This window comes from Panthera tigris, chromosome A2 (genome assembly GCF_018350195.1).
Source record: "Panthera tigris isolate Pti1 chromosome A2, P.tigris_Pti1_mat1.1, whole genome shotgun sequence".
Taxonomy (NCBI): Eukaryota; Metazoa; Chordata; class Mammalia; order Carnivora; family Felidae; genus Panthera; species Panthera tigris.
Genome location: NC_056661.1, coordinates 147429694 through 147443626, shown reverse-complemented (window position 1 = coordinate 147443626; position 13933 = coordinate 147429694). Strand labels below are relative to the sequence as shown.

The window sequence follows — 13933 nt, the reverse complement described above, 5'->3', positions numbered from 1 at the left end:
GCTTGGGTCTTTACTGCAAACCTGTGCATTCTACTGGATTAGACAGTGTTAACTGTTTTGTGCCATCGTCTCCTTTGGCATTCTGGTGAAGCATATGGATCTATTCTCAGAATAATGTTTTTATTAATACATAAAATCTATAGCATTACAAAGGAAACCAATTATAACATTTTCGAGATACTAAAGGACCCAAATTTGTAATATTGAAGTATACTTACTAGTTATAAGCACACTAAATACAAAGATCTGGTGTTTTACTGTTACTTCAAAGTAGTGATGAGCATGAAGTATTGATATTTTGAGATATCTGAAACTATTATTATATGTTATGAGAATATGATTCCTTTTGGTGACAAAATCACAGGTGCTGTGTCTAATACTAATTTATTTTAGGCTATCATTCAAAATTGAAGGAAATGTTCACTTTAATTTAGAAGTTAGCAAAAATAAAGATACATTCGTTTTTTCTACCCAAGTTTATGAGCCTCAAAATCTCCAGGTTACGAGCTGCATCAGGGCCATATTGTCCATCATGCCGGTACACATTATGTTACCTGCTGGTCTTGGCACATACTAGGTACTTAATAAAGGTTGAATAAACAAATTGCAAAATCAAAATATATGCTAATGATACAAGGATTCATTAAAAAAGGAAAATAATTAAGGTGCCCATATGTTGTTAGATTCTTGAGGGTAAACGTTAAAGTTCACTTTAATTTAAAATGGTTGGAACCTATACTTGTAAATTATGTTTCTTCAGATTCTAGTCAGTTCTCTACTCTCCTGTGCTCTAAAGGTATTATATTGGGGTTTAGTATTTTCGTGCTTAAAAAGCATTAGTCTTATGTGTTTTAGCTCCTTTTGGGCAGTTTGCTTTAATGAGGATGATTGTCAGCATTTCAGGTCTCCATCAGTAATGACTGGTACATGGGGCACAGACAGGACCTGAAGTGGAATGTTAGAGTGTTGAAATGGCTTTGTTTGCATTAGGTGAGCCTGAAAAGGTTTGTTGTAACGCTTTCTACCTGGTGAGTCTGAACCTCTTCATCACTTGTCAGACCGGACAGCTTGAGTGTATTGTACTTGCTCCTACGGGTACCTAAAGCCTAATTCTACCAGTTCTTTTGTGAGTTAAATAGGAGATAACCACTCAAAAACCTTTTATTTCTTCCCTCAGGCGGGGAATAGGTAGGCTGTTTTCTTCTCCGGCTCCTGTCTGACTTAGTTGTAGCTTCAGAGATACTAAATAACTTGGATGGTGTTCCAGGAAGAGCTTTAGGTAGAGGGAACAAACTCCCTTGGCTCATTTGCCACTCAACAGGATTACAGCCCCCCCAGTACACAAGAAGTTTGTGTCTCCGCTTGACCCAGGCCAGCTTCCTAGGTCCCAGCTGAGGAATGTGTGGGGCACGTGTGGGGCACGCTGACATAGCCCTCCTCTTCAGCCTTGTCTTCCCTCCCACGAAGGGGGCTTGCAGACCTGCACACGCTTCCTTCCCCACGTCGGCCCTGCAGAAACATCTGGCAAACTTCTCTTCTGCCACACACGTTCTTTCCCTCTACTCTTTCTAACCTCTTTAACTTGTTATTTTTCTAGAGCAGCTTGCAACAGCTTTTGGCCCAAGTTTTTATAACAAGACTTTTGCTTAGGATAGGGCTGGAGGATGCTGTTAACTCCTTATCATCTGAGGACAAATCTTTAAATTTGGCATTGACAGTATACACTTTTTTTCTCTTAGTGCCTCTTTTTTTATAATGACGTGTGTGTGTGTAACTGTCCTGTGCCCCCATTAACTTTTATTTTGCTATTTGATTCCCATTAGGAAACTTCTGGAGCCCTAAAGCATAAGTATTTATACAATTCATAGGAAAGAACTTTGAAAGAATCCATGTCTGCTTAGGTTGGTATTTTGTACCATTTGAAAGCACTGTTTCCCATCTGGGGACTTGAATGGCAGTGTTCTGGAGAGCACATTGCTGTTAAATGCTCTAATGGAGGGTATTTTAATTTCTGTGAACAAATCACCCAGTAAAACAGTTATTTAAATATTTTCTTTGCCTGTCTAATGAGTTTTGTGATTGTTAGTGGAGATCAGGCAAATAGGCTTTAGTCCCTTGTTTGCTTTCTCACATAGTTGGTTTATTACACATACTCCCACCTGCCGTGGCGAGTAGACATTTAAGTAGTTTAAAATTTTTATTCATAGTCATGTAGTATTTGATTTATGTCCATAATGGATTGTTGGTTAAAGTCTGGAAACATATGGGGCACTAAAGATGAAAAGCAGGTTAATGAACATCATAAAAATGATGATAGTTTTGAAAATTAACTTTAGGATGCTTTTCACTAGATTAGTAAGCTGTATTCATTTGATAAAAATTCTCATATAGCCCATTGAGGTGTGTCTAATATTTTAATACTAAATGTTAAAAAGAAAAATACAGTGATTATTATATTCAGTTTTGCTTTTAATTTATTGGGAATAAAAGTTATCCTCCATCAAATTTGTTTGCATTTACAAATAGCACCCTGAAATCTCTCGTATCTTGTCATTAAACATTTTTTTAAAAATGTTTATTTATTTTTGAGAGAGAGAGAGAGAGAGAGCGAGAGAGCGAGAGAGCATGAGCAGGGGAGGGGCAGAGAGAGAGGGAGACACAGAATTTGAAGCAGGCTCCAGGCTCTGAGTCATCAGCACAGAGCCCCACACAGGGCTCAAACTCATGAACCACAAGATCATGACCTGAGCCAAAGTCAGATGCTTAACTGACTGAGCCACCCAGGTGCCCCTCTCTTATCTTGCCATTTAGAAATAAAACACAGAAGGGGCTAAAATGAAACCACTTAATTTACTTTAACCACTTTAGACAGCTGAAGTGCAAAATGTAAGAATTCTGAATATTAGGTCATGGAAGCACTTTTCGTCTGTTTTTGATACCATATTTAAAAATACTCTTGGCCCCCAACATATATATATGGTTTTACTTTTTTTTTTTTCAATGTTTATTTATTATTTTTGAGAGAGAGCACACGCAGGGAAGGGACAGAAAGAGAGAGGGAGACAGTATCCGAAGCGGGCTCCGGATACAGCTGATACAGTATCAGCACAGAGCCTGATGTGGGGCTTGAACTCACCAGTTGCAAGATCATGACCTGAGCCGAGGTCAGATGCTTCACCGACTGAGCCACCCAGGTGCCCCTGGTTTTACTTTTGAAAAATTTTTTTTTGCATAAGTAAAGACTAGAACAAGTTTTATCACGGTATATTGTAAACACTATATAGAAAGGTTATATAATACACTTTGTCATCATCTCAATAATATTAGTAATTTAAAATCCAATGTTTTAAACTTATGATTACTTTATCATTAACATATAAATTACAGATTCTTTTAAAAATTACAGAACAGTTTCTTAAGATTGTATTAGTGAGAGGATTTGTACTTTTAGAAGCATTGAGCAAAGCATTCGGCTATTGGAATGTATAGCAGGGAGAAGAGCTTTGGGAAGGGAAATGAAACATCTCCCCAGTTTGTGCACCAGGGAGCAACTTTGTGGAAACGTGTACACATTGGCACAGACCGGAGCCAGTTTGGAACGACTTCCGCAGTGTATTGGCCCTGCTTGGTCCCTGTGTTATTGCAGAGTTGACTGTGGTGATGAGTGTCACCTGGCAAGGATGCCAAGCTCTCTACTTCTCTCTGGGGTAACGATGGTTGGCAGGAGGTAGGAAGTCATTTATGACTCCTTCAGAGGCTGTTCTCTTGGTGTGCTATCTCCTGTGTGGCCACGAGGTTAAAAAACGGTCATTTAGGCGCTCAAAGGAAAGACCTAAGATAGTTCGAAAGAATCTTAGGGAAATGCAGAAATATTACTGCAGCTTGAGTAAGAGAAGCATTCTTAAGATGGCGAAAGTACAAGTATTGCTCATTAAAAAGGGAAAAAAACGGTGTGTTTCAACAAAGCTTCCTGTTAAGCGAATATGTTTAAGTGGATTATGGTTCTCCATTTACATCTTTTATGAAATTGGACATGCTGTACTAGGAAAAAAAGGGCCTCTGGATATGATTTGCATTTCTTAAGAATGCAGCAAATCAGTCACCGCATGCTTAAAATAATTATTTTCTTACAGAATTTTAACATGAATGCTAAGAACATTACCAGCAGCTTTAATGTATTAATATTTTACCTAACTTATGCCCACGCAGGCTGTTTTAGACCTAAACTAATGTTTATTTTGTAGCTGATGGTTGAAGTTCTCTTAGGAACTGTTAGCATATCAAAGAGAGCATTGAAGTTGTGCTGTTTGTTTTGGGCTTTAGGAATTCCTGAAAGTTAGTAGCGGAACAGAGAATAGTGGAAGTGGGGTTCCTAGATGGTACATCTAGAATAGAATGTGAGTTTTTTTTTTTTTAATTTATTTTTAACATTTATTTATTTTTGAGAGACAGAGACAGAGAGCACGAGTGGGGGTGGGGCAGAGAGAGAGGGAGACACAGAATCCCAAGCAGGCTCCAGGCTCTGAGGCAGGCTCCAGGCCGTCAGCCCAGAGCCCGACGCGGGGCTCCAACTCACGAACCGTGAGATCATGACCTGAGCTGAAGTCGGATGCTCAACCGACTGAGCCACCCAGGCGCCCCAGAATGTGAGTTTTTTGTGGATGATGGCAGGGCAAGGAAGATGGGGAAAATGAACTTGTGACATCATCATTCTATTTGAAATTCTGCTTGGTGAATTTGCAATTAAAAAAAAATCTATACAAAGGGAGGACTTAGGATTTGTTTAAACCCTTGGCTGCTATATAGAATGCTGCATAAGAAGAGAGAAGGAAAAAAATTGAGAGCATTCCTTCCGGTAGTCAGATTCTGAACAAACTTTGGGATAGCCGGAACATTTTCTCACCAAGGTTTCACTTTCCAGAAAGGGGGTGGAAAGTTAGTGAATTACTGGTTTGCAGGCAGTATGATGATGTTAGGCTCTATTAAACAGGAAGTAGATGGCAAGATGAAGCCTTGAAGAATTGCCAGGGTAGAAAAGGTAATTTGTGATTAAAAAAAAATTTTTTTTTAATGTTTATTTTTGAAGGAGAGCGAGACAGAGTGTGAGCGGGGGAGGGGCAGAGAGCGAGGGAGGCATAGAATCCCAAGCAGGCTCCAGATTCTGAGCTATCTGCACAGAGCTCGATGCGGGGCTTGAACTCATGAGCTATGAGATCATGACCTGAGCCTAAGTCAGAATCTTAATTGATAGTCACTTGCTATTTATTTGAAGTTTGAGGACTGCATGTATAGGTCTTTAGGTAAAGTAGGTTTATGAGTGCTAAAATGTAATCTGATGAGGTATGGACATCCATTAGGAGGAGATATAATTTCCACAAATTCCTGTGACATGGTTACTCTTTTTTTTTTTAATTTAAATTTAAAATTTTTTAAATTTTATTTTTTATGTTTTAAAATTTACATCCAAATTAGTTAGCGTATAGTGAAACAGTGATTTCAGGAGTAGATTCCTTAATGCCCCTTCCTCATTTAGCCCATCCCCCCTCCCACAACCCCTCCAGTAACCCTCAGTTTGTTCTCCATATTTATGAGTCTCTTCTGTTTTGTCCCCCTCCCTGGTTTTATATTATTTTTGTTTCCCTTCCGTTATGCTCATCTGTTTTGTCTCTTAAAGTCCTCATATGAGTGAAGTCATATGATTTTTGTCTTTCTCTGACTAATTTCACTTAGCATAATACCCTCCAGATCCATCTATGCAGTTGCAAATGGTCAGATTTCATTCTTTTTGATTGCCAAGTAATACTCCATTGTATATGTATATACCACATCTTCTTTATCCATTCATCCGTCGATAGACATTTGGGCTCTTTCCATACTTTGGCTATTGTTGATAGTGCTGCTATAAACACAGGGGTGCGTGTGTCCCTTCAAAACAGCACACTGGTTCCCGTGGATAAATGCCTAGTAGTGCAACTGCTGGGTCGTAGGGTAGTTCTATTTTTAGTTTTTTGAGGAATCTCCGTACTGTTTTCCAGGGTGGCTGCACCAGCTTGCATTCCCAATGGTTACTCTTATTATATTTATTTTACAGGTGAGGAAACTGAGTCACAGGGAAGCTAATGACCAAAGATTTACATATAACAATGGTAGAGCTGGGTTTTGGCACTAGGCAATCTGATTCCAGAGCTGACTTCTTAGCTGCTCTGCTCTGACGTCATGGGTAGAGAAGCACAGGTTCAGAATTAGGTTAACTGAAAGGAACATTGAGGTGATCTGATCCATGCCCCTCATTTTAGAAATAATGAAACTGAGGCTCTTCTAAAGAAATTAAATAGCTTGCTTAAATTACTTACCCTGGAATGGACCAAACACCTGGGTTATTTTCCAGTTTCCTTTTCTCATGCACATCTGGAGGGAGGGACTTTTCCCTAGGACAAACATAGGCCTCTGCCCTCAGAACTCTTCCGCTTCTTTTCAGGGATGCTCAACAGAGCTAGTTTTGAAGTGTCTTTTCCCTTTACCACCCTTCCCCACCCTTCCCCACCCTTCCCCACCCTCCCCCACCCTCCCCTCTCCTTCCCTCCCTGTCCTTTCTCAAGTGTGCATGTTTTTGAGATTGTCTTTGAGGTCTGAGAGAGGGTAGATTGGAACTTTGAATTTTTGCCATATTTTAGGAAGGTGTATAGGATAGAAGAGAGGTTCCGCTGTTGAATGGTGACCCCAAGTAACAGTGGCTTAAAAAGTTAGAATTTTATTTTTCTCTCCTGTACATTTTGGGTAATTTGATGATTCCTTTTTATTGCGACCCAAACTCCTTCTGTCTTATTGCTCTTCGTCTCTAGGGTGTTTCCTTTCTGTATATATGGTCCAAAGTGGCTCCCAGCTGTCCTCCAGCCTCTGCTGTGGGGAATGACTCAGAAGCTTCACCCACCTTGTCTGCTTACACATAATTAGCCAGAAGACGGCCATGAGGGTATGAAACTGCGAGTGAGGCTGGAAAAGGTAGTCTTTATTCTTTTAAAAAATTTTTTTAATGTTTATTTATTTTTGAAGGAGAGACAGAGTGAGTGGGGGAGGGACAGAGAGAGAGGGAGAGAATCCGAAGCAGGCTTCAGGCTCTGAGCTGTCAGCATAGAGCCCGACGCAGGGCTCGAACTCACAAACTGAGAGATCATGACCTGAGCCAGAGTTGGACGCTTAACCAACTGAGCCACCCAGACACCCAAGGTAGTCTTTATTCTGATTGGCCATGTGCACAACCAAAAATTACCCCTTGTGGTATCCTGTGCTGTGTTAGTTGAAGTTGGTAGTTTGGATTCCTAGGTAAGGCTGGATGAGGATATAGCCAAGATTGTAAGTGCTGAAAATTTGGGCATCCCTGAGACACAGGTTCTTTTCAGAATAGAGCTGAGTAGCGCTGGAGTATTTTGGTTACCAATATTTCACTTTGTCACATGTCTGAATTCCTGTTTGGATTTTAGTTATTCCTGATTTAGTAGCATGGGTGAAAAATTGAAAAGATTTGATATTTTCAGTTTATATTCAAACTGCATAAACAGTATCTGAAGATTTCTCTGCTACTGTAAGGAATGAATAATTTAGTTTGATTTTCCTTTAAACTCAAATAAATAAGATGAAGATTAAACTCACGATAAAGCTATAGTATCTGTTACAGTATCCTGTCATTTGTCATTGCTACTCTGTCTTGAAAGCTTTGTGAAAAGCGATGATTTTGATATTTGTCATTGAGATACAGTTCTTACAAATAGATATTTAAAACCTTTTTGTCTTAGCCAGTGATTGTATTGTATACATGTACTAAGCAACTTTAAAAAAATGAGAGTTTGGTACATTGAATAATAGCTTTCACTAGAGATGCTTCAGGCCATGAAACCCCAGTGAGAAGTTGTCAGATTCCATTTTAAGGAAGCAAGGCTAAATTTTGATATGTATTTCCTACTAAGTATAAATCTAATCAGAAAGCAAAGAACATTAAATGTTTTATTTTGCTAGTGGCAGCAAAGAATATAATGATAGATATAATATAGTTTAAATTTATAGTTGAAGTTATATTTTCTTTTAGCCTGTGCCTCTGTGGAATAAAATAAATAGGACTCTATGTCTGTTTTGCAGCCAAAATGGACAATTTATAGATTTTCTAGAACATCCCCAAATGTAGTGACTCTGTAGCATTGACTGCTGTATGTAGGAAATGGATCTCCATAGAGCCTTACCATCATTATGTTGTGGGTTATTTGTTGTGTGATGTAGAAAATCCTATCAGTGGTTATCTTTCATTCCTTTTATCTGACTTGCTTAACCTCAGTTGATTGCTTAAGTCAGTGACTAAGAATTTTTCATCAGCTGTCCTTGATAACATATTATCATTCATCATACTAGGACCATTGGTATTATCAATTGAAAAATCTAAATGGAAGACAAAAAATTAAACGCTTCTTGAAACAATGAAGTGCAAAGAGAATATTTTGACTCTAAGGCTCCCCCTACCCCATTTTCTACCTGTATTTAATATGGCCATCAAGTATTATTTTTCTGACACTTTGAATCTCATCATTTTCACTACAAAAGAATTCTTTATCAAATAGCCATCATGTGGCATGCTTCTAGGTAGCACATAAGAAACCATGGTATAAATTCTGTCCCCCCAAACATTATTACAATAATGGTCTCTGATTATACTTTCTTTGAGTAATTTGCCTTTTAAGAATACATAGTCTAGTATAATGGTGTGTAGGCAGGATGGTTTGTGGGGTAAAAGGAAAAAAACAAACAAGTTTTTTTTTTTTTTTTTTTAATTTTTTTTTTTTTTAAACGTTTATTTATTTTGGAGACAGAGACAGAGCATGAACGGGGGAGGGTCAGAGAGAGGGAGACACAGAATCCGAAACAGGCTCCAGGCTCTGAGCTGTCAGCAGAGCCCGATGCGGGGCTCGAACTCACGGACTGCGAGATCATGACCTGAGCCGAAGTCAGCCGCTTAACCGACTGAGCCACCCAGGCGCCCCTTTTTTAAATTTTTTTTTTTTTTTTTTTTTGGTGGTGTAAGTGAGGTTTGAATGTCTTGTCAGCTAATCTGATATATTCTGTGTATTTGATGTTCATGATTGACTTGATAAAGGTGTTTTTTAAACTGGAATTCAAGCATTTTTAAAAAATAACCTTTTAAATGATTAGGGATGTAAAAGTATGTTTTTCGTAAAAAGTACCATTAAGTATAAAGAAAAAGAAAAATGATCCATTCCCCACGAAATTTGAAGATATCATTAATATCACTTTATATATATAGATCTATCTATATATATATATATATCATTCTAGACCCTATGTATAGATATATGTATGTATTTCTTTGTGATGGTTTCCTATGCTCTTTTCAGTTCTAGATGTTTAACTTACAAAACAAAATGATCAAACAGTATGACCAAAAAATATGGTAAGTTTAGGTTCTTAGCTTTCTTGTGAGAATCCTTTCATGGATTAATATTCTTTAAAGCCTATTTCTTAATATTAGCACCATATTTCATAATCTGGCTCTCCTGTTTTACTGTTTTGACTATTTTCCTGTTTCTGGATATTGAGTTTGCTTCCTATTTGTCATTGCTTTATATATACAATGTATGCTTTCTCCTTTGTGGTCTAAATCTTTCTCTTTGCTATCAGCCTTCATGTTTCTAATAGTCATTTAAATGGGCCATGAAGATGAATATTTAGACAATACTGGGTCGCATCAGTTTTACTTTACCCTTCAGTCTCCTCATCATTCATCATAATCTATGACTTTAGCAGTGTTCAAAGAATAGGAAAGAAATTAAAATTAATTCTTGTTACTGTCAGATTAAATTCACTTATAATAAATACGTGAACCTTGGAGATCAGAAGCTAAAATACTTATGTAGTTGGACCCCGACATCAGGCAAAATCTTAAATTCTCATGAGAGGCACATCACAATTTTTTTTTCTTTTTCCTATTTTTCTTTTTTCTTTCTGTTTCAGGCTTCTGTTAAAACTCCAGTTAGTTAACATACAGTGTGATATTAGTTTCAGGAGTAGAATTCAGTGATTCACCACCTACATAGAACTCCCAGTGCTCATCACAACAAGTGAATTCCTTACTCCTTCCTTATCACCCATCTGGCCAACCCCCCCCCCCCCCACCTTCCCTCCAGCAACCCTCAGTTCCAGGTTTTTTAAATTAAAAAAAAATTTCTTATTATATCTTTTCCGTCCATTGAAAAAAATTGTAAATCATAGCATGTTGACATTCTGAAGAATATATGGCTTAAAATAGTCTCTTGTGAAATACAGTATTGGCTCAATGAAGTGTTATAAAATAGTCAAGATTTTAAAAATGAAATGCTGGTGGTTCTTCAGTTGAGTAGAGCTTCATTCTGTTTTTGTAATGATGTTCATCATTGGCCTTAAAATACCTCTATAATTTACTTCATCTTCGAGAAAAACCTCCTTGGTAATTTATTGCTAAGAATTTAAGTCACAGAGGGTAAAGTCAGAAAGAGAACACAGGTGTCTTTAAACATGATTCTTTAATTAAAATAGCTTTGCCTTGCTTCTCATTGAGCTCTGTTTTACTGTCCATTTCAGAGAAATTCAATATGATATGCTTCTCTATTTCACAGTTGTATGTGATACACACACACACACACACACACACACACACACACACACACAATGGTGACTGTAAAATGAAAGTCTTTTTGTGTGTGGCATGTTATACTATTCCTGTTATCATGCCATGTTTCAGATGCATATAGATTTAAATCTGAATGTTTCATACAATTCTCTTAAAGATATTTTTATATTATGTGTGTATAATGTCTTATTTTTTACTGTGAAATCCTCTAGGAACTCTATTACAGATAAAATATGTTAAAGCCACTTAAAATGTTAAAACACAGTAAAATTAATTTGGATTCATTTAATTTACAATTTGTCATGAAATTAGAGAAGATTTATATTTACTTACACTAACAGGGTGGTGGGTGGGGTGAAAGAGAGGGAGAATTTGGTAAGAAAATTCCCTGCGAGGACATCTCCAATTACTCAGCAAATTATGTTATGAAATTGTCATGTACATTAGAAATTGCTATTTACAGAGAATAAGTTGATATTCTAATTATTGGTCTTATTAGAATATTTCTAGGGACCTTTACCTGATAACATTTTTTAAAAGACTGGATCCAGTTGCTGAAGGTACTTAAAAATGACATAAATACATTTTTTAAAAGTACCGTGTGTATTTAGATTATACTCATTCTTGCTGCCTTCCTATAATTTGTTAGTTTTTCTATTATATGCTATAGTGAAAGCTAATTTATTTTGGTGTTTATAGAGAAATTATTCCTTACTAAACCTTTCATTTCCTTAATTTCAAGAAAGACTCTCTGTGAATTATTGTAAGTTAATTTAGAGTGAGTAGCTTGAAATACCTTCTCATTTTCCTGGACTATAAAAATGATATGGCCTGTTGAACTGTTTGTTCAGTGTTAATTCTGATATTGTCACTTATGAAACACATAGTTTTAATTGGCCAGGAACCATCAGATGTAGATAGTTTTGATGGGAAGTGTGTTATGTTTGGGAAATTGTTTTCTTAAAGGCATTAACCTGGAAACGTCTGTGGGTTCTTAATGAAAACATTAGAATAGTTTGTGGGTAGATGGGTATCACCCTGTATCTCCATGTATTCTTGAGGTATCATGACAGTGAGCTGGAGTCTTCAGGCTGTAATTTGAACCCACCTCTCCATTTTTACTAAATTCCTGATGGAACCCTCAACCTTGTAGAACTCATCTTGAGGCATCAGAGGAGAAAAAAATTGACAAGTTGATGATTAGCAGAAAGTGGTTTTGGAAACCTTAAGGAAAATGAAGATGATCTGTATGACTGGGACCTGGCAAATGTGATTTTGGTGAGTATGGGGAGAGAGGAAGCTAGTAACACTTGGGCACCTGCGAGCAGAGATCACATTGGTGGAAGGCATTTTGCAGTTCTCAGCAGATTTGTATCTGTGTTTGAAAAATCCATATTGTAGCACACCTGCATAGCTCAGTCAGGAAGTGTCTGACTCTTGATTTCAGCTCAGGTAATGATCTCATGGTTTGTGGGTTCGAGCCTCACATCTGGCTCCATGCTGACAGTGCTTGTGACTCTCACTCTCTCTCTGCCCCTCCCCTGCGCGCGCTCTCTCTCTCTCTCTCTCTCTCTCTCTCAATAAATAAATAAATAAACCAAAAAACCAAACGAAACAAAAAAAGAAAAATCCATATTACTATCAGTGCATTATTTGCGACTATCATTGGTCATATGGACCATAAAGTAGCTAGGTTTCCCGTGTTTTTCTTGTTTCAGAGTGAATATTTAATTTAGTCTAAAGCAGTGGTGGTCAGGGATGAGGCAGTACTGTTTCCAGGTGGGCATTTTAGACATTTGTAAGGGAATCCTGGTGTTCAGTGGTGTGGGCAAGGATCTAGATGTCTTGCAAGGCCTGGGATAGTTCTGTACCTTGAAGAATTGTCCTGTGCCCTCAGTTTTCTGGATGACTCATCAGAAATTTATGCAGTTGAAAACCTGCCTACTCAGCCCAGAACCTGTTTAACATACAAGCAGAAAGTCTGTTTTGCATGGCTCTAAAATATACTGAATTTTCTAAGAATGCAGCTGCTGTGTAACCATAGTTCTATCTATTGCATTTGTGGTGATTTAATATATAAGCTCAAGATTCAGACTATTTTGTTAAATCTTTTATTTATTTATTTTGAGAGAGAGAGAGTGAGAGCAGGGGAGGAGTAAGAGCAGGAGAGAGAGAATCCCAAGCGGTCTCTGTGCTGACAGCTTGATCTCGTGAACTGTGAGATCGTGACCTGGTTGGAATCAAGAATTGGGTGCTTAACCGACTGAGCCACCCAGATGCCCCTCGTTACATCTTCTAGTGTGGTTAGGTTTGAGCATTGACTTAGCGAAAGGTCATTATTTTATTATAAAGTAGTGTCTTTTTATTCTTTTAAAAATATAACACGCAGGGTATAATATTGATAGCAACTTTTTTGTGTCAGATTATCATTTATTTTCGGGATAGTAAAGGGACCATTACAAAATGTTTGCTAAAAGAAAGTAGCATTGTTTCTGATAGGGAGAAAAACACTGGTTTGAAGGAAGCACCTGTTTTCATTACTATCTTGGATAGCCCCAGGTATTCCAAATGGTTTACATCCTGAAACCTGGTGTTAAGCTAACAAAAATGACACGCTACTGAATGAGAAGAAAGGGTTCTACCGCCTTTCTCCGTATAGCACTGGTATTGAGGAAGTTTGTGGATCATTAGGAATATAATCATAATAAATGTTTTTACTCTTCTGTTCGGCCTAACTTTACTGTGGGTAATTTATTTTACTTCTCGAAAAAAGGTTAAGTGCATTCTTGGATTTAAATGAAAGACAGGACAAGGGCTTGGGTCTTGAATTCCCTGTGCACGGTCTTGTGTTTTAAAGGTGGTGCAATCAGCCTTGATCTGCTGATGTGCAGCTTCCGCAATGCCTCAGAGTATTATTTTTGCTTTACTAGAGATTATGACTACATTGAAATTCTTTTTTTCTGAATGATAAATGGAAATTTGTTACTTTAGATGAAGGAAAAAAATAAACAGGGCTATTGATATAATTTTACTTCAAAAAAAGAGGCCGATCTAATTATCACAATGTGAATTAAATAAAAAAAAGCTCAGGATATTGCACTATAGCTTAATGAAAAATATAATACCAATGTGTATTATGCTGTCTCACAGTTTTAATATATTTGAAGTACCATAAATAAAATATGAATTAAGCATGGGTGTTAAACCTGACTTGCTTTTTCAAAAACTTCCCAGAAGAGGCCATTGTTCTGTAGTGGTTAGTTA

General features: G+C 37.4%; 1 protein-coding gene across 3 annotated transcripts in view; it reads left to right on the top strand.

The window, feature by feature from the left end:
- CHCHD3 (coiled-coil-helix-coiled-coil-helix domain containing 3) overlaps window positions 1–13933 on the top strand; it is a 279622-nt gene that overhangs the window by 34396 nt on the left and 231293 nt on the right. The gene's annotated exons all lie outside the window — the stretch shown is intronic.